The following is a 27,977-nucleotide window of genomic DNA, read 5'->3' as shown; positions in this document are numbered from 1 at the left end:
AAGTTAGTGTTCTTCCCATCAGCCTGGTTGCCTCTGCAACCGAATCTGCAATGCGGAGTAAGTTGAATGGGAAAGGTGGTCCCTCAATTGAATGGGGCTTTGCCCCATGAAATTGAAGAATCACCCCCTTGTCTTCAAGTGGGTTCAAACTTTGCATCCATGCTACTGGTATTATTAAAGAGGGTTGCACGCACCTGCAGCCCGTGCAATACTATAGAAGAGCCCTGGCGGTGCAAAAGGCAGGTACAAATTCCAGTTATGTCTAAAGGACACGTCCTATAGGATGGGTTCCGGTGGCCAAAGTTCAACCACATATCTTCTGAGCAAGCACTATAAATATTTTTTTTAATAAATCCAACCAGAAACTGAGCCTATGCTACTATCCCAAAAACCGGAACCAAAATATTGCTATTTAATGACCATTTATTTTCAATATAACATGACTGGCTCTTGTGGTAACTGAGTAGACAGCATTTGTACTGGCAATATCAGACTGCACAGCTAATTACGTTTAATGATCTCTGATGCTAATCTTGTACTTAGACTTCAAACATTCAAAAGAAACCATGGCAGCCTTGCATCCAAAAATCGTAATGTTTATACAATCTGCTGATATCGAGCATTCCAATCGCTTATTTATTGCTGAGTTAAAGAGTCGACCAATAAAAAAAGAGAGGTACCATTGTACATATAAAAATGTTCCTTCCCGCATTTGTAAACCTGTTTCCATAGAAACATAGCGTTCTTTAAAAAAAAAGTTAGACCTTTATTGATCCATGGAAATGTTCCCATATTTAACAAGGAAATCAAAGGAAGGGGACCAAGAGAACATTCCTCAGTTTGACACCAATCTGGAACACTTTCTTTTCTCTAAACCAATATTGTGTTTTAAAAAAAACAAAAGTCTTGTGATAATATAAAATGGGAAACCACAGCTCAACTCATGCATCCTTTTTCCAAGACCTTGCAGAAATCTTATTTCCATTCAACACATGAAAAAAGTGTTGCACCTTTCAATATTTTTAAAGAGTGTTGATAAAAGGAGCAGTGGGACACTCTGCAACACTTACAGGTTTCTGGGCAACACACATTTCAAAGGGCTTTAATTTCACACAATACATTAAAGTTTAATCTTCTGCATCTCATATAGCCCTTTGTTATTTTAGAAAACCTGGACCATTCCATTTTCAGACCTAAAAATGAATCAGGAAGTATGGCAATGCTACAGAAAAATCTATTTATCAAACTCTGCCTTTTGGCTAGAAAAAACACACAGCAAAAACACCATCATTGTTTAATCAACTGATTCAGAGATAATCTAAGGTCAGTAAGCAATATCAAGCCATCATCTACATACAGTGTAGCGTTACATCAATTGCCCCTGCATTTAATCCTTGTTATGAGAGTTTGAGGAAGCTCTTTTAGGTTTTAACTACAATGTGCATTAATAATAGTTGCTCCACATTCACATTCACACGTGTATTGGCATAAATAAAGCTACTGCAATTAAAACAAAATCATTACAATATGTTTAAATGTGTTTTGTATGTGCATTTGGAATTATGTACTGGTTTGAGAACACATGGAGCAGGACATTCACTACTTATTTTGTATGACATATTGTTCTCGAAGATCCAGCTAGAGGATGCATTCCCAAGTCTCTTCCTGCTGAGACGTATTTTATTCATTCACATTTGCTTTCTATTGTTTATGAAACAAGTCTGTTGTAACACCTCCGGATGACATTAGGTCACAGCGGGGCCAATCAATATTCATATAGAGACTTAGTGCTAAGATGGTAGGGTTATGTGATGTTCCAAAAGCAAGAATTATGATTTGTAATAATAAGGATGTTCACACCATGTGACTTTGCAGTTTCTATAACCTGCTATGCTTAAATTGGCTATAAAAACCTCTACATTTGGGGATAAGCCAGACTCTTTACAGAGCCCCTAGAGATGCTTCCCGATTTTTTATTGATTTGTAGAACACCTGAGATTTAGCCTTTTCTTGATTTGTATACGTTATTCTATATATAAAAGTCTTCATGGCAAATTACTTCTATGCAATTCAATCACATTACTGCTGAATCAGCTTTTACTAATTTCCATATTGTTCTTTTGAATTTGCCACAAACTTTCAAGGTTTTTCCTAAAGTTCCAATATCCAATTTCTTTTTGAGCCAGTTCTTCCTTATTAGCCGTATTTGAAATACTGTTTTGAATCTTATCTCTGGGGCACACTGGCTCATAGATTTTGGTTTTAACACTGTTCCCAACAATTTGAGAGCACAAGTGTTATGCAGATTTTCAAGAGGACTGCATATCCACTAGTGCCTTAGACATGGCACCCAGTTCCTGGACAGGACAACCTCACCAGTTCTCGATCTTCCAACTAAAACGTTCACAGATCCTGCCATTAGTCCTCACTGTTGAACAATTTGCTCAACATATTCTAGGAAAATTACTACCAAAGCAAATTAACTCTATATAAATTCAATAAATGATTGATGTAGGAATTATACTATCCTAATTTAATGATATAGAAGTCGGAATGTAGATATTGATAGCAATTTGAGATTCATAAACGAGTGGTAAACAGTAAAAGCCAACGTAGCCACTAAGTGAGGGAAAAGGATTATTCTCTGGTGAACCTGACAGAGGAATATCCTTGTCAGCAACATAAGAAGGTAATATGGATCGGGGAATTGACTTCCTGATAAAAGGTATATCCTCTCGGAGTTGTTTTCTCTTTTGATGATTAGACTAATTTCTGGCATTGGAAAATGTATTCATATTTCCCAAAGGCTTAAAACACAACACTCATTTTACAATAAGTCCAGACTAAAATTAAATCATGTTGCCTTACCTGCAACACTACACCCTTAAACAAATCAACATCCATTGCTAACTTGGTACCTACCTCAAGTGGAAATGTTGGACACAAGAGTAAGAACTCTCTCCATTTTGAAACAAGGAGATTTAAAGTTTCACAACCAGTAATTCACAGGCATAGCAAATACTATGGAACTCACCACCTGTTATACTTCATTCCCAATCCAATCCTCTCTCTGGGTAAGTTCGTTAAAACACATGCTTTTTGTATCACTTAAACTAACTTTGATGTTGATGTTATGTTGCATGGTTTTACACTTAATTATGATCTCAAACATTTTGCTATGCTGATTATTAGGCCCTTGTTTAGTGCACCAATCCCTCGAGGTTTCAGTGGCACTTTCGAAAAAAAAAAAAAAGTAAGTTATATAGTGCTCACTATTGTGAGTTCATATGCCTCTTGGCACTGACAAGCATGAAACCTCAGAACTAACTGCATAACAAATGATCCAACTTGGATGTCTTCTAGTTTGGCAGTAGAAGCAAGCTCTAGGGCTATGCTACCCAAACAGAAAACAGTTTGCAACCTAAAATTGTACATGTTTTATAGTTCATGGGAGCCTGCAATCCTTGTATAAAATCTTATTTCTAATGTCCTTATTCTAGGCGACTTTTGTCGTCTCTAGTAACCTCTGGTAATAAAATGACACAGCTGCTCAACTGTAACAACATTTTACAGTTGTGTTCTGACGTCATAATGCCTATAATGTGGTAGTAGTAGTAAATATGTTTATTTCCGGAACTAGCACATGAAACATGTCAGACATCATGACAAGAAAAATCACAAGTAAGCACATACAATTCCTAAAATAATTTCAGTAATATGTTTTGACAAACAAATGCACTAAGATATATTACAACCCAGCAGCTAGAATCACATTCTGAGTAATACATAGGACAAATAATTCATAATTATCCATAAAATGTAGTGCACATGTATTACATTTAAGATAGTTCCATACTACTGTCTAACATACCACATGATGTTAGGAAAAAGTTAAAACAGCAGTTAACCTCTTAGCTGCTGGGCCTTCCCCCCCGTGCTGAGCCCTTTTTTGGCTATTTGGGGTAGTTTGCGATTAGGCCTTCATAACTTTTTGGCCACATAAGCTATCCACGCCAAATGTGCGTCCTTTTTTTCCAACATCTATGGGATTCTAAAGGTACCCAGAGTTTCTGGGTTCCCCTGGAGGAGACCAAGAAATTAGCCAAAATACACCTAAAATGTTGTTTTCTTAAAAAAAAAATGGGAAAAAAGGGCTGTCGAAGAAGGCTTGTGGTTTTTTCCCTGAAAATGGTACCAACAAAGGGTTTGCGGTGCTAAAATCACCATCTTCCCAGCTTTCAGGAACAGGCAGAGTTGAATCAGAGAAACACATTTTTCAACACAATTTTGGCATTTTACTGGAACATACTGAATTTTTACTATTTTTTGTGCTTTCATCCTCATTCCAGTTAGTGATAGGAATGGGTGTGAAACCAACACTGGATCCCGGAAAGCTAAGTATTTCTGAAAAGTAGACAAAATGTTGAATTCAGCAAGGGTGATTTGTGTAGATCCTACAAGGTTTTCCTACAGAAAATAACAGCTGAAAAAATAATAATATTGAAATTGAGATGAAAAAAAACCAGCCATTTTTCTCAACGTTTTACTCTGTAACTTTTTCCTGCAATGTCAGATTGTTTAAAGCAATATACCGTTACGTGTGCTGGACTCTTTTGGTTGCAGGGATATATAGGGCTTGTAGGTTCATCAAGATCCCTAGGTACCCAGAGCCAATAAATGAGCTGCACCCTATAATGGGTTTTCATTCTATACCGGGTATACAGCAATTAATTTGCTGAAATATAAAGAGTGAAAAAAAGGTATCAAGAAAACCTTTGTATTTCCAAAATGGGCATATGATAAGGTATTGAGCAGCAGTGGTTATTTGCCCATCTCTGAATTCCGGGGTGCCCATACTAGCATGTGAATTACAGGCCATTTCTCAAATAGACGTCTTTTTTACACACGGTCTTACATTTGGAAGGACAAATGTAGAGAAAGACAAGGGACAATAACACTTGTTGTGCTATTCTGTGTTCCCCCAAGTCTCCCGATAAAAATAGTACCTCATTTATGTGGGTAGGCCTAATGCTCGCGACAGGAAAGGCAACATGGACACATCACATTTTTACATTGAAATCTGATGTGGTTTTTGCAAAGTGCCTAGCTGTGGATTTTGGCCTCTAGCTCAGCCGGCACCTAGGGAAACCTACCAAACCTGCACATTTTTTAAAACTAGACACCTAGGGGAATCCAGGATGGGCTGACTTGTGAGGCTCTAATAAGTTTCTGTTACCCAGAATCCTTTGCAAACCTCAAAATGTGGCCAAAAAAACACTTTTTCCTCACATTTCGGTGACAGAAAGTTCTGGAATCTGAGAGGAGCCACAAATGTCCTTCCACCCAGCATTCTCCTAAGTCTCCCGATAAAAAATGGTACCCCAGTTGTGGAGGTAGGCCTAGCGCCCGCGACTGGAAATGCCCCAAAACTCAACGTGGACACATCACATTTTCACAAAGAAAACAGAGCTGTTTTTTGCAAAGTGCTTAGCTGTGGATTTTGGCCTCTAGCTCAGCTGGCACCTAGGGAAACCTAGCAAACCTGAACAGTTTTCAAAACTAGACACCTAGGGGAATCCAAGATGGGGTGACTTTTGGAGCTCTGATCAGGTTCTGTTACCCAGAATCCTTTGCTAACCTCACTATTTGGAAAAAAAACACTTTTTCCTCATATTTCGGTGATAGAAAGTTCTGGAATCTGAGACGAGCCACAAATGTCCTTTCACCCAGCATTCCCCCAAGTCTCCCGATAAAAATGGTACCTCACTTGTGTGGGTAGGCCTAGTGCCTGCGACAGGAATACATCACACAACGGTCAATGTTGGTACTTACATGAGGCAACTGTTGACCCTGCGGTGATCCATACCTTACGCAGGCACTAGGCATAGGCACTCAGGGGGGGTAGTGTTTTTATCAGGACAGGTGAGGAATCACTGGATGGTAGGAATTTTGTGGATCGCAGCATATTCCTCTAGTTTGTGTGACAGAAATGCAAGAGAAATAGAGTTTTTATTCAACATTTCAGCTTTGCAGGGTATTCGGGGTAAGAAAACTTTGGGGAATCCCCACAAGTCACACCTCTGTGGACTACCCTGGATGTCTAGTTTCCAGAAATGTTTGGGTTTAGTATGTTTCCCTATATAGCCACTGAACCCAGGACCAAAAACACAGGTTTACACGCGCCTTACAAAACCAGTTTGTTTTGTGATAGATAATTTTGATGTCTCCATAATACAATTTGGGCAGTGGGATTTGGGGCTGAACTAAATTGGGGAGCTCACAAGAGAGCACCCTCTCCATGCTTGCCCCCGCATTCACGTGCTCTCTGGGTTGGGCTAACCCACTATTGCCCTGTTGCACAGACTGTGCTTGCGAAGGGACAACGGGACTGCCCTCATCAGCTCCCTCACAATTTACTGGAAGGAGTTATCCAATGGGACTCCTCCAACTGAAAAATCACTCCCAGAGTCTGCGCCATTGTCCTATCCCTCAGATGCTGTATCAGTATCTGCTGTCTCAGGCTCTTATCCTATGTCAGAGCTGTCCTCTATAACCTGAGTGACGTCAGCAGCAGTCATCCATCAAGATGCCGTCTCTGCTATTGGCTAAACTGTTGCTCTAAAACACTAGCCTACATAGACAGTCACAAAATTGCTGGTGTGTGTGTGTGATATGTGCAACAGTAGAGGCAACCTTACCTGCGCTTCTTCCCTCAATCAGCACGTTCTTTCAAGACACTCAAACACCTTGTCACATACCATTCGTCACAGTCTTTAGCACCTCCTGCGCCCAGTCCAACAATCATTACTGGTGCTCCCACTCCCATGTCCTCCTCCTCGGATTCCCTCATTACCACCCAGCAAACGTGCTCTTCATCTCTCCATAGCCACTCCCCACCCCGCACATATATTTCCTTTGTATTATAGTGCAGGTAGTGGCTGACTTTACTAATGTTCTCAGCTATTTACATAAAATACAGATTTGCTCTTTGCAGTAGTCATATTAACCTTCTGCGCTTCTTTATGGCACTAAAACTGCCACTGGACAAAAGTCTGATCCTTTTGTAGCAGAAACATAATCACAAGACTTACTTGACTTTTTTATTGCTGCCTAAAAGCTACCGTTGAAATGCGTCAGTTGAAGTATGTGCACTGCTTTGAAGACGCAAGCTGCAACTGCAAGACAACTGGTGGCAAATAATATATATATATATATATATATATATATACATATGATATATATTAAATATATATAAATATATATATATATATATAAGATATATATATAGATCACTGTTATATGTGGGTCTGGTGCACACATGCACTGACAAAAGTGATCTATATATATATATATATATATATATATATATATATATAGATCTCTATATAGATATAGATCTCTATATAGATATATCTATCTACATGGATATATCTATAGATAGATCTATATATATACACATACATATATATAAAGATCTATATATATATATAGATCTATCTATAGATATATCCATGTAGATAGATATATCTATCTACATGGATTGATATATCTATATATACATTTCTCTCTCTCTCCATATATATATATATATATATATATATATATATATATATATATATATAGATCTGTATTTTTTTGGGCAGTTTTAGGGTTTCCTTGGGGGCCAAAATAGCCCTACAACTACTAAACAAAAAGGTATTGCCGCCACAGGGGGTCGCCCTTCCCATGGGCGACCCCTTGTCAATCTCTTTATTTAAAAAAAAAAAAATAGCCCCTAAAGATGGCGCGATCGTGCCCCCCACAGGGGCCACCAACCTTGAAATTAAATAATATGGCTGACCCCCTCAAGTGAAATCCCTGGTGTCTAGTGGTGTTTCCTGGCCCTCGAGGGCCAGGAAACACATTCAGGAAGGCCTCGTATGAAAGGGGAGAGTCTCCCCTTTCATACGAGGCCTTCCCGAACACGGGGAAGGCCGGTTGGGGCCGTTTTCCCCATCGGAGAAGGAAGCGGCCCTACGCCCGCTTCCTGCTCCGATGGGGAAAACAACACTGTGACGTCAGCGTGCCGCAGCGGGTGGGGGGAGACACGGAAGAGCTTTCGTGTCTCCCAGGTCTTTACAAAAAAATAAAAAATACTCGGGTGCGACGCACCTGAGGATTTTCGAACCCCCTCCCTGGTGTCGCCCACTGGTCGTGACCCGCACCATGAAGGTAGTGCGGGCGTCGGCCAGTGGCCGACGCCCGCACTTAACGGGTTAAAAAGGAACATTAAAATAAACAGCAATTGATTCAGAAACTATAATGGAATACCAACGACTTTCTTATTAGCCAAACTGTCTACAAATTGCAGCTAAGACCAAGAGCTATAAACGTGTTTCTGTCTGTCCGAAAAATTCGGTATGCCACTTCAAAACGTCTCACACCCAAAGCAAAACAAATTGTCTTAATCCAGGTCTGCCTTGGTCTTACATACACAGGGCAAAAAAATAATAAATGTTCTACATTCTCAATTGCATTGTTATCAAATATACAATGTGGAGATTTGGTTACATTTGAATTTCTACTTACAGGTAAACTTACTAACCTCTAGTGCACCCAGCCTGAATTTTATGAACAATGTACGGACCTGAAATGGTAAATTTGCATCCATGTACGGTTCCAAGGCAGGTACTGGTTTCATAGATAAAAACTTGTCCACCAATCCTCCTGGTTTGGCAGTACAAAGGAAAGAATAGGCCATGCAATTCCAAAATGCAGTTTTAACAGCAGCTATGGTATTCTTATTAATCAATGAGGAGTTACTCTAATACGTACTCTAACCTAGATTACTAAAACGTGATTTGATATGAAAAATTGAATTGGATTTCCCCAAATTTAGTACTTCTTCCATGGAAACCTGCATGTGGATAGCTCAGGGGTTGACCACAATCTTACCCAAAAAAGGAGGGGTTTTAGACTGGCTAATCCGTTTGAGCTGCTTATCAAAAACTAAAGGAATATTAGGGATACTCTAGGGCAAAATAATAAAGATCTTAAGAAACAGTTTTCTTTAGAAGTCAAACCATTGGTATTTCCCACCACTCTGATTTCAGCCCCATAAAAGGGTTGTAGCATGTGCTTTCCCCAAATATACCTCAATGGCCGGTGAAACAGATTTCAGGAGTAGTAACTTTATACCTCTTGGTTACTGCAGATGCACTTGTGTGAAAATTTGCTTGAAAGGGAGCGAGGATCTTAGCACCTTCAGACCACTCATGCAGTTTATCGAGGACTAGGTGGCAAAACACCTTCTGTAGGTTGTCGATGAGAATGATAGGTCTGTAATTGTTGGGGATGGTTCAATCACCTTTTTAAAACCTCAGCACCACACCACGAATCAGGTATTTTATCGCCTGCCATAATCCTCTTTGACAGTGCATTTATGTATGGTCCCCATACAGCAGGCTCAGCATGAAACAGATCTACTGTGATCTTGTCTGGACCCGGCGTTTTCCCAGGCTGCAGGGACTGAATAGTCCTGAGCATATCATCCAATGAAAATTGGATGGGATCTTAATCTATGGCACACCCCATGCCCTGTGCATCAACTGTAGTTTCTGCAGTTGATACTTTTCCTGATCTATTTGATAGATACATTCCTGTAAAGCACGGATACTCAAAGTACAGCCGCAGGCCGCATGCCGCATGCCGCCCTCCTAATCTTTACATGGGTCAACAGAAGCACTGGGGTGGCGTTTACTTGACTCAGTACTAAAATGAAAACAATGTTAAATAAATAGGCAAGCACTTATTTTAAGGTTAACTGAAGTTTAACAAAGGAAGTAATTAGATTTCTCTGCATCGCTTAAATTTAGAGACACCCTTATTTTTATTAAATACATCTTACAGCAAAGCTGTAAAAAAATATGATAAAGTCTATTCAGAATTAAAACACTGTAATTCATTAACACGTAAAACTTTCCAGGTTAGTACATCAGATTATACATGTGCATTGAGAAGCTGTAGGAGGCTGGCCTGGCTTATAGTGGGTACCTGATAGTACTTACACCTTGAGCCAGGTCCAGTTATCCCTTATTAGTAGATTAGTAGTGTTCTAGGAGCTTAGGCTGATAGAGGTAGCTATAGCAGAGCAGCTTAGGCTGAACTAGGAGACATGCAAAGCTCCTACTAGACCACTTACATCATATAGCACTATATTATAAGAATCACAATACTCAGTGTTACTAAAAATAAAGGTACTTTATTTTAGTGACAATGTGCCAAAAATATCTCAGAGGATATACTCCCTTAGGAGGTAAGTAAGATACACAAAATATACACACAAACCAAAATCAGGTAAGTAAACAGTTAGAAAAGTAGTACAAACACTGTAGAATACAATAGGATGCAATAGGTCTAGAGGCAACACAAACCATATACTAAGAAAGTGGAATGCAAACCACTTAGGGACCCCAGGCCTAGTGTAGCGTGTAGAGGGTTGCTGGGAGTGTAAGAAAACACTAAGGGTGTCCAAGATACCCCAACCCAAGACCCTGAAAAGTAAGAGTAAAGTTACCCTACTTCCCCAGGAACACACTAAAGTTGTGATAGGAGATTCTGCAAAGACAACAACTGACTTCAAAGCACTGAAGACGGATTCCTGGACCTGAGGACCTGTAAAGGAAGGGGACCAAGTCCAAGAGTCACGAAAGTGTCCAGGGGGGGCAGAAGCCCACTAAACCCCGGATGAAGGTGCAAAATGGCTGCCTCCAGGTGGATGAAGCGGAAGATTCTGCAACAACGGAAGATGCAAGGAACGTCTCCTTTGCACAGAAGAGGTCCCACGGCGTCCTGGAGGATGCAGAGTTGTTTCCACGCAGAAAGACCGCAAACAAGTCTTGCTAGCTGCAAAGGTCGTGGCTGAAGAAAATGGGTGCAGCCCGGGCCCAGGAGGTCGCCCCTTGGAGGAGGAGACAGAGGGGGCGCTCAGCAGCACAGAGAGCCCACGCAGAAGCAGGCAGCACCCGCAGAAGCACTTGAACAGGGGTTCAAGAAAACTGAGCACAACGGTCGTCTCAAAACTACAGAGGAGAGTCCCACGAAGCCGGTGGTCAACTCAGCGAGTTGAGCAAGGCAGGACGGAGTGCTGGGGACCTGGGCTGTGCTGTGCACGAAGGATTCCTTGCAAAAGTGCACAGAAGCCCTAGCAGCTTCAGTTCACGCAGTACACAGGATTACTGTCTGGCGTGGGAAGGCAAGGACTTACCCCCACCAAATTTGGACAGATGGACCACTGGAGTGTCGGGGGTCACTTGGATCCAGCTCCTGTGTTCCAGGGACCACGCTCGTCAAGATGAGAGGGGACCCAGAGGACCGGTGATGCAGAAGTTTGGTGCTGCGTTAGGAGGGGGAAGAGTCTGTCGACCCACAGGGGATATCTTCTTGGCTTCCAGTGCAGGGGGAAGGCAGACAGCCCTCAGAGCATGCACCACCAGGAAACAGTCGAGAAAGACGGCAGGATTAGGCGCTGCAATGTTGCTGGTAGTCGTCTTGCTACTTTGTTGGGGTTTTGCAGGCGTCCTGGAGCAGTCAGTGTTCGATCCTTGGCAGAAGTCGAAGAGGGAGATGCAGAGGAACTCTGGTGAGCTCTTGCATTCGTTATCTGATGAGAAACCCACAGGTGAGACCCTAAATAGCCCTCAGAGGAGGATTGGCCACCTAGCCAGGTAAGCACCTATCAGAAGGGGTCGCTGACGTCACTTGCTGGCACTGGCCACTCAGAGGTTTCCATTGTGCCCTCACATCTCTGCATTCAAGATGGCAGAGGTCTGGGACACATTGTAGGAGCTCTGGGCACCACCCCTGGGGTGGTGATGGACAGGGGAGTGGTCACTCGCCTTTCCTTTGTCCAGTTTCACGCCAGAGCAGGGGCTGGGGATCCCTGAACCGGTGTAGACTGGCTTATGCAAGGAGGGCACCATCTGTGCCCTTCAAAGCATTTCCAGAGGCTGGGGGAGGCTACTCCTCCCCAGCCCTTAACACCTATTTCCAAAGGGAGAGGATGTAACACCCTCTCTCAGAGGAAATCCTTTCTTCTGCTTCCAGGGACTGGGCTGCCCAGACCCCAGGAGGGCAGAAGCCCATCTGTGGGTTGGCAGCAGCGGTAGTTGCAGTGAAAACCCAAGAGAGAGCTTGTTTGGCAGTACCCGGGGTCCATGCTGGAGCCCCGGGGATGCATGGGATTGGCACCCCGATACCAGATTTGGCATGGGGGGACGATTCCATGATCTTAGACATGTTACATGGCCATATTCGGAGTTACCATTGTGAAGCTACATATAGGTATTGATCTATATGTAGTGCACACGTGTAATGGTGTCCCTGCACTCACAAAGTCCGGGGAAATTGCCCTGAACAATGTGGGGGCACTTTGCTAGTGCCAGGGTGCTCTCTCACTTAGTAACTTTGCACCTAACCTTCACTAAGTGAGGGTTAGACATATAGGTGACTTATAAGTTACTTAAGTGCAGTGTAAAATGGCTGTGAAATAATGTGGACGTTATTTCACTCAGGCTGCAGTGGCAGTCCTGTGTAAGAATTGTCTGAGCTCCCTATGGGTGGCAAAAGAAATGCTGCAGCCCATAGGGATCTCCTGGAACCCCAATACCCTGGGTACCTAGGTACCATATACTAGGGAATTATAAGGGTGTTCCAGTGTGCCAATTAGAATTGGTAAAAATGGTCACTAGCCTGCAGTGACAATTTTAAAAGCAGAGAGAGCATAAGCACTAAGGTTCTGGTTCGCAGAGCCTCAGTGACACAGTTAGACACCACACAGGGAACACATTCAGGCCACAAACTATGAGCACTGGGGTCCTGACTAGCAGGATCCCAGTGAGACAGGAAAAAACAAACTAACACACAAGTAAAAATGGGGGTAACATGCCAGGCAAGATGGTACTTTTCTACAGAAGCATTTTTTTAAAGTGATAGGTTTGAAACACAACTTTAGAAACAAACATTCTTCTACCCGTGCTAACAACAATGCTAATAGTGCATTAAGAGGCAAGTCATTTGTTATGTGCACTCTTTGGGCGGTCTGGGTTCCTATTATACATGAACAAGTTAACAGGTGATTAAACCATACACAGGATAAGGTTTTATAAAGCCCACATCATGAAGTCACATATTTCGAGCTAATCTTGTATGTGATACTGAAGAAAAGGAGGGAAAGTGAAATAAAACAATTGCTTTGGATCACACAATTTGATAAGTCGGGAAGCCAGGATTAATCCCAAATTTTCTGGTTTCACATTGTGCAATTCAGCTACTAGATGTATGAGCTTTGCTTCCCCTACACTCACTTAACCGCGCATACCCTCCCTGACAAAACCACCACCCAGCCTGCACCCCAACGACTCTGCTGGCATCAATAAAGCTTTCGGACACATCATGGACCAAACTTTTTGGCCCCTGGGAAAAATTTTGCGACTACCCATGCTGTAAAGTGTTCCACCCACTATTGAGGTTACGGAGAAAATTCTAGGGAACAAAACGTTTTTGAGTCACCATGTGCAAGGATATTCCAAAAGGTTTGAGAATTTTCTTTCTTGGAAACCTCAAACAAGGCCAAACAGTTTGAATCAATCCGTCTGTTTACAAGAGGATATAATTTGCTTATACCGTGAGCGAGCTTCTCTATTAGCCTCACAAACCCCTGTTTAACGGCCTTGATTATTTTTCCTTTGGCCTTATGACATTCATTTGAATATCAAGGGGGTGACTGATGATCTGTACTTTAACTACACTGGATATCCTTAGGGCATACAAAATACAAAAAAGGCCTCAAACAAGTCCTTATGCAGGAAGAGTATCGGAATCATATGAGGAGAACAATTTATATATGGATCTAAAATGTTATTAATTTTAGTGTAAATATGCAATTAAATATCGGTTTTAAGATGTAACTTTGAACAGTTTTATTGTTGTTTACTATGGCTAAAACCGTCTTTAATCATGCACCCATATCAATACTATTCATGAACGAATTGCCCTTCAGTATTAACTTAATCCTATCGCTGCTAGGCTTTCTCCCCCCGTGCTTAGCCCTTTTTGTTTTTTTAGCTATTTGGGGTAGTTCATGCTTATGACTCCATAACTATTTGTGCACATAAGCTATCCACACCAAATTTGCGTCCTTTTTTCCTACATCTTTGGGATTCTTAAGATGCCCAGGGTTTGTGGATTCCCCTGGAAGGGACTCAGAAAAAAGGTAAAATATAGCAATATTTCGAGTTTTTTTCTTTAGAAAAATAGAGGAAGAGTGCTCCAGATAAAAGTGCCTGATTTTTCCCTAATATTGGCATCCATGAACAGTTTGCTGTACTAAAGTCACCATCTTCCTAGCTTTCAGGTACAGGCAGAGCTGAATAATTGAAAAAAAACAACTTTTTACAACAGTTAAGCATTTGTGATGGAAACAAGTGTGAAACCCATGAGTGATGCAGCAAAACTATACATTTCTGAAAAGTAGACAAAATTCAAACTTCAGCAACTGGGCCTTTTGTGTAGATCTCTGTAGGAGGCTGGCCTGGCTTGTAGTGGGTACCCAGGGGTACTTACACTCTGTACCAGGTCCAGTTATCCCTTATTAGTGTAGAAGATGTGTTTCTAGCAGCTTAGGCTGATAGAAGGTAGCTATAGCAGAGCAGCTTAGGCTGAACTAGGAGACATGCAAAGCTCCTACTATACCACTGGTGTCATATGCACAATATCATAAGAAAACACAATACACAGATATACAAATAATAAAGGTACTTTATTTTTATGACAATATGCCAAAAGTATCTCAGTGAGTACCCTCAGTATGAGGATGCCAAATATACACAAGATATATATACACAATACCAAAAATATGCAGTAATAGCTAAAGGAAGTAATGCAAGCAATGTAAAGTTACAGTAGATTGCAATAGGAGCACATAGGTATAGGGGCAACACAAACTATATACTCCAAAAGTGGAATGCGAACCACGAATGGACCCCAAACCTATGTGAGCTTCTAGAGGAGTCCAAGTCCAAGAGTCGCGACAATGTCGAGAGGGGGCAGATGCCCAGGAAATGCCAGCTGAGGGTGCAAAGAAGCTGCCACCGGATGGTAGAAGCTGTGGATTCTGCAAGAATGAAGAGGGCTAGGAGCTTCCCCTTTGGATGATGGATGTCCCACGTCGTGAAGAAGCTTGCAGAGGTGTTCCCACGCAGAAAGACCGCAAACAAGCCTTGCTAGCTGCAAGGGTCGCGGTTAGGGTTTTTGGATGCTGCTGTGGCCCAGGAGGGACCAGGATGTCGCCACTTGGATGAGGAGACAGAGGGGGCGCCCAGCAAGTCAGGGAGCCCTCACAGAAGCAGGCAGCACCCGCAGAAGTACCGGAACAGGCACTTGGAAGAGGAGTGAACCGGAGTCCACCCGAAGACACAAAAGGGAGTCCCACGACGCCAGAGGACAACTCAGGAGGTTGTGCACTGCAGGTTAGAGTGTCGGGGACCCAGGCTTGGCTGTGCACGAAGGAAATCCTGGAAGAGTGCACAGGAGCCGGAGCAGCTGCAAATCACGCGGTACCCAGCAATGCAGTCTAGCGTGGGGAGGCAAGGACTAACCTCCAACAAACTTGGACTGAAGAGTCACTGGACTGTGGGAGTCACTTGGACAGACTTGCTGAGTTCCAGGGACCACGCTCGTCGTGCTGAGAGGGGACCCAGAGGACCGGTGATGCAGTCTTTTGTTGCCTGCGGTTGCAGGGGGGGGATTCCGTCATCCCACTGGAGATTTCTTCAGAGCTCCTGGTGCAGAGAGGAGGCAGGCTACCCCCAGAGCATGCACCACCAGGAAACAGTCGAGAAGGCGGCAGGATCAGCGATACAAGGTTGCAGTAGTCGTCTTTGCTACTTTGTTGCGGTTTTGCAGGCGTCCTGAGCAGTCAGCGGTCGATCCTTTGGCAGAAGGTGAAGAGAGAGATGCAGAGGAACTCTGATGAGCACTTGCATTCGTTATCCGAAGAATTCCCCAAAGCAGAGACCCTAAATAGCCAGAAAAGGAGGTTTGGCTACCTAGGAAGGAGGATAGGCTAGTAACACAGGTAAGAACCTATCAGAAGGAGTCTCTGACGTCACCTGCTGGCCCTGGCCACTCAGAGCAGTCCACTGTGCCAGCACACCTCTGAATCCAAGATGGCAGAGGTCTGGGGCACGCTGGAGGAGCTCTGGGCACCTCCCCTGGGAGGTGCAGGTCAGGGGAGTGGTCACTCCCCTTTTCTTTGTCCAGTTTCACGCCAGAGCAGGGCTGGGGGATCCCTGAACCGGTGTATACTGGCTTATGCAGAGATGGGCACCATCTGTGCCCATTAAAGCATTTCCAGAGGCTGGGGGAGGCTACTCCTCCCCAGCCCTGACACCTATTTCCAAAGGGAGAGGGTGTAACACCCTCTCTCTGAGGAAGTCCTTTGTTCTGCCTTCCTGGGCCAGGCCTGGCTGGACCCCAGGAGGGCAGAAACCTGTCTGAGGGGTTGGCAGCAGCTGCAGTGAAACCCCGGGAAAGGCAGTTTGGCAGTACCCGGGTTCTGTGCTAGAGACCCGGGGGATCATGGAATTGTCCCCCCAATGACAGAATGGCATTGGGGTGACAATTCCATGATCCTAGACATATTACATGGCCATGTTCGGAGTTACCATTGTGACGCTGTACATAGGTAGAGACCTATGTACAGTGCACGCGTGTAATGGTGTCCCCGCACTCACAAAGTCCGGGGAATTTGCCCTGAACGATGTGGGGGCACCTTGGCTAGTGCCAGGGTGCCTACACACAAAGTAACTTTGCACCCAACCTTCACCAGGTGAAGGTTAGACATATAGGTGACTTATAAGTTACTTAAGTGCAGTGGTAACGTGGACGTTATTTCACTCAGGCTGCACTGGCAGGCCTGTGTAAGAATTGTCAGATCTCCCTATGGGTGGCAAATAAATGCTGCAGCCCATAGGGATCTCCTGGAACCCCAATACCCTTGGTACCTCAGTACCATATACTAGGGAATTATAAGGGTGTTCCAGTATGCCAATGTGAATTGGTGAAATTGGTCACTAGCCTGTTGGTGACAATTTGGAAAGCAGAGAGAGCATAACCACTGAGGTTCTGATTAGCAGAGCCTCAGTGAGACAGTCATCACACAGGGAACACAGGGAACACATACAGGGCACACTTATGAGCACTGGGGCCCTGGCTGGCAGGGTCCCAGTGACACATACACTAAAACAACATATATACAGTGAAATATGGGGGTAACATGCCAGGCAAGATGGTACTTTCCTACAATCTCTCAAGGTTTTCCCAGGGAAAACCACTGCTGAAATAAAGAAATATTGAAAATGAGAAAGAAAAAACTGGCATTTGTAACAACATTTTCACCTGTAAATGCTTGTCACAATGTTTGATTGACAAAAACGATTTGCCCTTACATCTGCCAGACCTTTCTGGTTGGGGGATATATAGGCTTTGTAGGTTCTCCAAGTTCCCGAAGGTACCAAGAGAAAACAACTGAACTGCACCACACAAAGGCTTTTCATTGAGTACCGAGTATAGACCAATTCTTATAGGCAGAGTGAAAAATGGGTATCAAGGAAAAGTATGTATTTCTAAAATGGGCACAAGATATAAAGTGTAGGAGCAATGATTATTTCTACACCTCTGAATTTGTGGGTACCTGTACTAGCACATGATTTGGACGGCATTTTTCAAAATGTCATCTCTCTCATACACTGACTTATATTTCAAAGGCACAAATACAGCTAAATCCAATTGGTTATAACAAATATTCTACTGTTCTATACTCCACCAAGTCTCCCGATAAAAATGGTACCTCACTTGTGTGGGTAGACCTAGTGCTTGCAGCAGGAAATGGCCCAAAATGCAACATGGATGCAGTGCATTTATCAAACGAAAACTGACCCTCTTTTTTGGTTGTGGGTAGCTCTAGATTGTGGACCCTAACTCAGCTGGCACCTTGGGAAACCTAGCCAACCTGCATATTTTTTTAAACTAGACACCTAGGTGAATCCACATCTAGGGGAATCCAGGCTGGACTGACTTGTGTGGCTCTCAACACCTTTTTTTACCTAGAATTCCTTGCAAACCTTAAACTTTAACTAAAAAAAAAACATTTTCCTCACATTTCTGTGATGGAAAGTTCTCAAATCTCAGGGGAGCCACAGATGTTCTTCCACCGACATTCCCCCAAGTCTCCTAATAAAAAGGGTACCTCACTTGTGTGGGTTGCCCTAGTGCCCAAGGCCCAAAACTCAACATGGATGCAGCACAATTTTCCACAGAAAAACGACCCTCTTTTTCTGAGGTGGGTAGCTCTAGATTTTGGACCGTACCTCAGCCAGCACCTGGGGAAACCTAGCCAACCGGTACATTTTTGAAAACCAGACACCTAGGGAAATTTAGAATGGAATGACATGCCTGTATCCCATTAGTTTTTTTGTTTTTTTGTTTTTACCAAGAATGTCCTTCAAACCTCAAACTTTGAGTGAAATCATGCACTTTTCCTATATTTCTGTGATGGAGACTTCCGGAATCTGCATGAATCTACAAAATTCCTACCACCCAGCATTGCCCCACCTGTGCTAATAAACCTGCTGCATCACTTGTGCGGCTGGGCCTAGTACCACGACAGAAACTGATTAAACCAAGGACAATGGGAGCCCTTGCCTGAATGCTCCTATTGACCGTGGTTGGATCCGTTCCTGTCATTGGCCCTAGGCCCAGCTACACAAGTGGGGCAGAGTTTTTATTGGCACAGGTGAGGTAATTCTGTGTGGTAAGAATTTTTGGATTCCTGCGGATTCCGAAAGTTTCCATCACAGAAATGCAGGGAAAATGTGTGACTTCAGGAAAAGTTGAAGGTTTGCAGGGCATAGTGGGTAAGAAAACTGTGTAGGATGCAAGTGAAGCACACCACCCTGGACTCCCCGAGATGTCTACTTTTCAGAAGTGTGTAGGTCTGGTACGTTTTTCCAGGTGGCAGTCTACACAAGCCCAAAAAGTGCTGCCGTTTACCATTGAAAAGTGGTCGGTTTTGGGAGTTAGCCAAGTTCTCCTGGCCCATATGTAAAATCAACACCAAAAAGGGTCAAATGCCCTCTTGCTTTCCATTGAGATGATATGCTTTAGTCCGCAGGGGAAGCAGAAAGACTGGAGGGGCCGATCTCCCCTCCCTGGTGCCTAATGGAGTAGATCCCTACTTGGGGATCACCTTCATGCGGCGATCCCCAAACAGGAATCCACTAGGGAAGGAGACTGAGGAGATTCTCCCCTTTCCATTGATACCTCTCCCGTCTGCCTGGGTGGTCGGGGGCTGAGATAGACCACCGAGCACCTAGGCAGTGAAAGTAAAATCAGCCGATTGGCTCATTTCAATTTCGTTTTCAGTGAAATGTCAGCACGCCTTTGTGCTCTGATCGTCATTTCTCTGAAAACTAAAACCAGCCTCGGGAGCTGGAAAAGGTCTTTCCCAGCTTCTTAAGGCTATTTTTAGCAAAATGGAAATCCCTCTGCTGAAAACAGCAGAGGGATTTTGTGGTTGTGTGAAGAGGACGGAACGGTTCTGTCCTCAGCACATGACCACCTGCGTTCATGACGGAACAGTTCCGTCATGAGCACCAAAGGGGTTAAGAGCATTGTGATCACCATCTGATCTAGGCAAGATTTCAAAATCTAGCGCAAAATGCCAGAGATCAGTGTCCGGTATAACATATTCTATTCTACTCTGGCTGCCACCCCTTTCAGTTGAAGGAGAAGGGGTCTATCAGATGTAAATCTCTCATTAGAGGCTCGCAAGCCATGAATCACGGTGACAGACAATAACTGCATTGCGGAGGCCACCCAGGATTGAAGAGGCTTGGCTGCCAGCTTCTGAATACCCTTGGCTTTGCCTTACATTTCAATGACCGAGCCAAAGCTATCTAAAGGCTTGAATGTGGTGTTAAAATCTCCTCTGATCAGAAGAGATGTGTTATTCTATCTCCTAGAGAGATGACAGGCAATCAATTTGAATGTAGGAGATTCTTTATTCTACCTAGTGTACAACTGTATACATTATATATGTTTACCCTACAACCGTTACTTCTGCTTAGAGTCAGGCCTAAAATGTCTTCGCTATCATTCTGTAGTTTTTTTTTTGGTGACAATAGGTAGATTGTTTTACCCATAATAATAATCCGGCATGTGATATGAGAAATAAAGTATTCTGCATATTTTAAGGATACTTAAGTCACCACAGAGTTCCTGTCAGTGGCTTGTAATATAATTCTAATGTATGAGAGGGTGCACTTTATACCTTACAATAAAAACATAACCTGTAGAGAGAACCTGTACAGAATACTTTACATGTACTGTACATGTAGTAAAATTAACAATCATGGCAATTTCTTTTTTTTTAATTTTTTTATTAGAGAAAAACATAAGATGATACACAGTATGCATTGACATTTTTCAGTAATCCGTGGTTCAGATGGTAATTTTACAAATGATATCTGAATGTACATTGTCTAATAGGTACATTGATTCGTCGACATAGACTATGGTTTGAAAATTAGGAAGGGTGCGGGGAAGGGGGTAGAGGTTATTGGGGGGTCAAATTGTAATAGAGGGGAGCAGGAGAGAGAGAAGAGTGATAGAGAGGAGAACGGGGAAGTAGGAGGGTTAGGTAGAATATGAGGGGGGAAAGGCAAATATTTTGGCTCCGTGCTTCTGGGTTATTAGATGAATATTCCGGTTGTTCCTCGTCATTTGCCGACGATCTTATAGGATTGTGCCATGTGATACATTTATCAACGTGTATTGTAGGATGGGCCAAGAGGATATATTTATGGGGGGGAGAGGGCCATTATAGGGGAGGGTAGACAAGGGAGAGTATCTGTGTGTATTCAGGATTAGATGTATAAAGAATCCGGTTTTGCCTACTAATGTTGGACAGTTAGCCTCTAATCGAGCAAAGCCAAGAAAGATCGTTTCTAGTACGTATTTAAGCGGGTCGATATGGCATGGTGTAAAGGATGTTCTCTGGGATGAATAGTCTCTGGAGTGGAGGAAAGGGGTACGAGAGCAGGGAGGGAAGCGAGGGAAGGAGAGAAAGGAAGATGGTGGGGTGTCAACTGCCATCCACTGACCATCAGCCAGCTGCCTCATGGTCTTGTCAGGAAGGGGCTCCAAATTTCTGTAAATAGGGCCGCTTGATCCTGTAGGTTATAAATGACTCGCTCATGGGTAGCTGTTTGGAACATGGCTGTCATCCATTCCGTTGGTGTTGGGGCAACAGCAGACCTCCAGTGTCGAAGAATACAGATTATCGCCGTGGCAATTGCCGTGTGAAGTAGTCGTTTATGGGGGCGTGATAGGGAGGGGTATCGGCGCATGTCGTGTAAGATAATGAGTGTTATCGGTGACGGGTTTGGTATTGATATGAAATCCCTAAGTGTCTGGAACACAGCTTCCCATAGGGGCTGTATCGTCGGACAGTGGCACAGAATATGAAGTAGATCACAATGGAGCTCTGCGCATCGCCAACACCTCGCATGTGGTATCAGACCTGCCCTGAAGAGTTTTGTGGGGGTCCAGTACCAGTCCTGGAGGATTTTGAAGAGACAGAATTTCAGGCGGGCCTCACGGACCCCTCTGTCTAGGGCTTCGATTATGTCTTGCCAATCTTCTACTGTGTAGGCTATCGCTAGTCGATCTTGCCATCTGAGACGCAGTCGTTCTAGGAGGGGTTGCGAGTAAAGATGGTTCGTAATCTCTGCGTATAGACCGGCCATAACTCCTCTGTGCCGGCCCCATTTCTGTAGGTAATTGACAACGGGTGAGGTTTTAATCGTCCACGGGGGGTCCTAGGGCCTTGCGCATACAGTGCATGAGTTGCCTGTACCTCCATTCCTGATTTTTGTGGATTCCGAACTCTTCCTGTAGAGATTCAAAGGACCGGAAATCATTGCCATCTATTATTTGAGTTATGTTGTGGATACCAGCGTCGTTCCACTGGGGCCATCTTAGGGTACTTCCCCCTATTTTTATACATTTGTTTCCTGCTAAAGGGGCTTGAGCATGTAGAGAAGGGTGCACTCCTAGTAGCCGGTGGGCTCTGCGCCACGCTGTATTTGTGGCCGCGAGGATAGGATTGGACGAGTGAGAGTAGTCGGTATATATCCCGCCTAGTTCGGAGTGTTGTCCCTGTATGTGTTTCTCCGTGATTGTCCATTGTGGGGGGTCTGGAGTGCCTGGTAGTGTGTAGGCTAGTTGTGATAGTTGTAGGGCTAGAGCGTATTGTTCTACTGAGGGTAGACCTAGTCCTCCATAGGGTCTGCGCGCTAATATTGTCCCCGGTTTTAGTCTTGGCCGTATAGAACCCCAGACAAAGGACCTTATCAAAGTATCAATCCTTCGGAGAAGAGAGAGCGGAATCTGTAGGGGGAGCATGCCTAAAACATATGTGAAGCGGGGGAGGGTGACCATCCTAACCGCCTATGTTCTGCCCCACATAGATAGGCCGAGAAAGGTCCACTTCGTGAAGTCCTGTTTCATCCGGGATATAAGAGGGTCTAGGTTGTCCCTGACCATGTGTTCTAAGCCTCGGTTAATATATGTCCCCACAATCATGGCAATTTCTAACAAAAAAACACATTAAAAAAATACTATAAAACAATGGGGACACTGGTAATATACAAACAGAAAGTACAATAAATACACAATATCAGCAGCCCCATATACTTCAAAGCAGCAGATTACTATTATATACGGGAAATACTCTAAAAGTAGCAACGGAAGAATTGCACTACACACAGTCTAACATATCAGAAATTCAGGCCCCATGAATATCAAAGAAAAACAGAAAGAAACTTCCCATATTTAGGAAAAAGACATATTGCCAAAGCTCTATGAAATACCATCAGAAAAGATCCAATAATCACTGTTAAGGAATTCCATAATATTGGAGTGGAGTGGAGATGGAAAACTAATCATTGCAGAAAATGCCTGATAGATTGTTTTAATGTTTTCACCATAGGAATACTGTGTCCAGCTAAGTTTCTATGAACAAGCTCCAATTCTGACGAATGTTTAGTAGGTGGGCTTTTAAAACAGGGCACTAAAGCTTAATGGAGGCCTCAAAAAGACAGGAATATAACATTTTAAAACTGGGATTATAGAAATAACTTCTGCCAGCTGCCACTATGTGGGCAGCAGAATGAAAAGTGATTTTAACAATAAAAGGGCATACTTCTGAACTCCCACCAGCAACATATTTACATCATCAGTATGACCAAACACTAACTCCTTCAGCTCTAACAGAACTAACAGGTAAGGAAGCTGATAAGGGAACAACTGATCCTCTTTGCTATACAGCTCCAAAAGGATCATCTGGAGCAGTGGTTCCCAACCTTTTGACTTCTGTGGACCCCCATTTTATCAATACTGGAGCCCGGGAACCCCCACTGAATCATTATTGGAACACGGCGCCCCCCAAGGAGTCATTACTGATAGTTGGGACCTAATATTATTACATTTTTTAAGCAGCCGCGGACCCCCTGAGGAGTCTTTGCGGACCCCCAGGGGTCCCCGGCCCACAGGTTGGGAACCACTGATCTGGAGGACAAGAGAAAAACCAGACAGCGCACTAAGGATACTAAAATTTAAATAATGCTATTGCACTAGCATAACTGAAACCAAGAGCTCAGCAACAACTACTGCGCCTCCTAATGGTATTAAACTCATAAATGGCAGCGGACACCCAGGCCTTTTTCAGCAAGAATAAAACCCTCAGAAGGTGGAAACCATCCTTGAATTATACGTTCAGATGCCACAGGGTGTCACCAGTATAGTAATGATTAGACATCCCGAAAGCCACTAACAGCAAGATCTCTCAAAGGCTTCACTCACATATAAAGTAAGACACCATGGGACTGAGGGCACTCAGTACATTAAGGGTAACGGGGGAATGAGGAGGAACCACATTAGGAACAACACTGTTTAAAATGTGACCTTTAAATATTAGTCAAAGAAACACCCCAAATTATAGATAATGGTCGAAAAGAGGGTATAAACAACAATTGGAAGAAAGAAATTGAATCACTGTACAATTGATTTTGCTTTTTATCTTGTTATGTAGACATCTAGCCATTAAGAAATCATCTGAGAGATTAAGAAAGAAAGGAGTCACAAATATTAAATGTATGACAAAAGGTTTGTAAACACGTAGACTACTGTCGAACTCTTAAAAAGAGCATGATTAAGGGAAATTAAAAGCATCATGACTGTAAGTAGTTATGGCAAATCAGCAGTACAGACCGGATACATTAGAATGCACTGATTGATAACTCTACATAGTCTAAGGGCCACAGTTAGAAATTAGGTTACTGGTAGGCAGAGGTATGCACACCCTGACCAAGCAGGAGCCACAATCCTAGTCAGGGTAAGTCACAAACCCGCCTTATATTGACCCGTGCTCACCCCGATAGCTTGGCCCATAGCAGTCAGGATTAACTGAAGAGGCAATGTGTTAAGTATTTGTGCAACATGTCAAACAGTGAAACAATGAAAACATCACACAAAATATATCACACCTGTTCAGAAAAATAGAGCTTAATTTAATGAAGAAAACAAGACCTAAATGACAAAGTTCCAAGAAACAGAACTTGAGATATGAATCTTTAAAGAATAACTGAAATGTAGTGCTAGCATAAAGAGCCAACCGGTGCTATCTGGATGCGCTACACTGGGTCAAATCTGAAAGTTCAGGCTGGCTGCAATGGAACGCTGGTCAAATATAGGGACCAGCTTTGGCCCACTGCAAAAGTACTATGTTTGCGTCAACATCGAGGGAGATGTGAGGAACAAGGGAGGCAATGTGTCGTCATTGGACCTTAAGATGTAGGCGAGGCGTTGGTTACGGGGTAAGCAAAGCTGGAGATGTGCCAGAAATGGAGGTGATGTGCCGCACTGTCAGCGAAGTGATGTCCTCGATTCTCTCAGCAGTGGTGATGTGCCGGCGTAGTGGGGGATGCACCAGTTCTGAGCAGCGCAATGACATTGATGTGTTTATTTTGACTAAAGCAACATTTTATACCCACTGCCAAGGACCCAGGACTGGAGTGACACTAATTGGTAGGGAAGATTTACAGACGGCAGTATCCAGGTGCTGTAGCAGGTGAGTTGGATGTCTTTTATGTCTCTGAGATTTCAATCAGGAGGCAAGCCAGCAAGCCCTTGGAGTTACTTTGCTTCTGGGTTGGAGAGATGCAGGTCCAGACCTTCTCACTCCCAGGCAAGGAGGGCAGCAGGCAGCAGGTTGGCACAGCAGAGGAGGAGTCCAGCAGAATAGCAGTCCAGCAGAGTGGCAGTCCTTTCAGCACAGCAGTCCTTCTTCCTGGCAGAGTGTCCACAGGTCCAGAAATACACTGAGTTGGTGGTGTTGGAGGTCCAGTAGTTATACTCAGTTGAGCCTTTAAAGAGGGGAAGACTTCAAAGGGGTGTCTCTGAAGTGCACAGAGTCCCTGCCCTTCCTGCCCTGGCTCCAGACTCACTACAGGGGGGTATGCAGTCCTTAGTGTGGGAACATGACTATTCAGGTGTAAGTGTCCGCTCCTCCATCCCATCTTGTCTAGGATGACCTATAAGTATGTGGATGGCCCATCAGTCACACCTAAGCTCCCTTTGTGTGTGGCTACCTACAGGGAATGCACAAAGGCCAGCTTTAACCCACCCCTGATGTGTATTCAGAGACAGGTAGAAGGCACCATATGGCTAAAGGAAGAAAATGACACCATACTAAAAGTGGAATTTTCTGAATTTAAAATCTGACTTGACATAAGTTGTGATTTTAAATTGGGGTTCCAGAGACACCAAACTTGGGGGCATCACACCCCTGCCCTAATAGAAATTACATTTATAAAATGTGATAAGGTAACCCCAATGTTATCCTATGGGAGAGAGAGTTTTCCATTATTAGAGCATGTAAAATGTATGTAAAATAGTAAAACACGTAAAACAGTAAATGTCCTACTTTCTAAATGCTCTGCACCCTGCCCTTGCGCTGTCCAGGTCCTACCTTAGGGGTGACCTATATGTATTAACCCCTTGCTCACCATGGACGTAATGATTATGTCTATGGCTGCGCCTGTGAGGCGCCATGGACGTAACCATTATGTCCATTTACCAGCCCATGGGAGAAGTGCGAGAGCTCCCCCCGAGGGCCGCCCCCCCACCACCCCAGGTCAGGACTGGAAGGGGCATTGCTTCCCCTTCCACCCCGATCCCCCCAGTGATGTCAGCACGCAAAAGCGTGCTGACCTCATCAGAGGTCACCTCCCATTGTGCTGGAAGCATGCTTCCAGCGCGATTGCGGAAGAGAAATGCTCAGCATTTCTCTTCCGCTCGGGAGGAGGGGCCAGCAGAGACATGAAAGTAAAGGAAAGGCCTTTCCTTTCCTTTCTCTGAAAGCATTTCTGCTGCCCAATCGCGATGCGATCGGGCAGCAGAAATGGCCACTAGACACCAGGGAATTTTGTTTCTTTTTGAAATGGCTAAAAGGGGAGCGTGCCTTGGGCAAGGGCCGCTCCCTAGGGGGGCAAATAACTTTTAGCCCATTTATGCTCTGCGGAGGGGGGGCAGAAAACCCCTAGACACCAAGAATCTTTTTTTTTTCTTTTATGTTTAGTGAGTGACCCCTTCAGCAAGGGTCGCTCCCTGGGAAGCCAAATTGTTTCTAGGCCATTTCTTCCCCCCGAGGGCAAAAACCAGTAGACACCAGGGATTTTTTATTTTTTTTATTCTTACGTATAAGGGGAGGGGGCCCCTTGGGTAAGGGCCGCTCCCCATGGGGGCAAATCATTTTTAGGCCATTTCTGCCCCCCCGGGGGCAGATCAGCCTAATATAATTAGACCAATCTGCCCCCGGGGGTGGGGGGCAGAAAACCCCTAGACACCAGGTATAATTTTTTCGTGTTTTTTTCTTTCTTTTATATGTAGGAAGCGACCCCTTCGGCAAGGGTCGCTCCCTGTGGGGCCAAATTGTTTTTAGGCCATTTCTGTCCCCCACCCACCCGGGGCAGAAACCACTAGACACCAGGGATTTTTTTTTATATTATACTTACGTATAAGGGGAGCGGCCCCTTGGGCAAGGGGCGCTCCCCAGGGGGGCAAATAATTTTTAGCCCATTTCTGCACCCCCGGGGGCAGAGCTGCCTAATATAATTAGGCCGATCTGTCCCCTGGGGGGGGGGGAGGGAATGAAAACTCCTAGACACAGGGATCATTTTTTTTTCTTTTATGTGTAGGGAGCGACCCCTTTAGCAAGGGTCGCTCCCTGGGGGCCAAATTGTTTTTAGGGCATCCCTGCCCCCAGGGGGGGCAGAAACCACTAGACACCAGGGAATTTTTTTAATATTATACTTACGTATAAGGGGAGCGGCCCCTTGGGCAAGGGCGGCTTCCCAGGGGGGCAAATAATTTTTAGGCCATTTCTGCCCCCCGCGGACAGATTGGCCTAATATAATTAGGCCGATCTGTCCCCAGGGGGTGGGGGCAGAAAACCCCTAGACACCAGGGATCTTTTTTTTTTTTTATGTGTAGGGAGCAACCCCTGTGGCAAGGGTCGCTCCCTGGGGGGCCAAATTGTTTGTAGGCCATTTATGCACCCCTGGGGGCAGATCGGCCTAATATAATTAGGCCAATCTGCCACCGGGGGGGCAGAAACCACTAGACACCAGGGAGGTTTTTATTATCCTTACGCATAAGGGGCGCGGCCCCTTGGGCAAGGGGCGCTTCCCGGGTGAGCAAAATATTTTTAGGCCTTTTCTGTCCCCCTTGGAGGCAGATCGGCCTAATATTATTAGGCCGATCTGCCTCCGGGGCCAGAAACCTCTAGACACCAGGGATATATATATATTTTTATTTAC

General features: G+C 44.1%; 1 protein-coding gene across 1 annotated transcript in view; it reads right to left on the bottom strand.

Moving 5' to 3' along the window:
• COMMD10 (COMM domain containing 10) overlaps positions 1–27,977 on the bottom strand; it is a 769,929-nt gene that overhangs the window by 159,723 nt on the left and 582,229 nt on the right. The gene's annotated exons all lie outside the window — the stretch shown is intronic.

Source organism: Pleurodeles waltl, chromosome 1_1 (genome assembly GCF_031143425.1).
Source record: "Pleurodeles waltl isolate 20211129_DDA chromosome 1_1, aPleWal1.hap1.20221129, whole genome shotgun sequence".
In the NCBI taxonomy this organism is placed as follows: domain Eukaryota; kingdom Metazoa; phylum Chordata; class Amphibia; order Caudata; family Salamandridae; genus Pleurodeles; species Pleurodeles waltl.
This window is presented reverse-complemented; position numbering and strand designations above follow the sequence as displayed.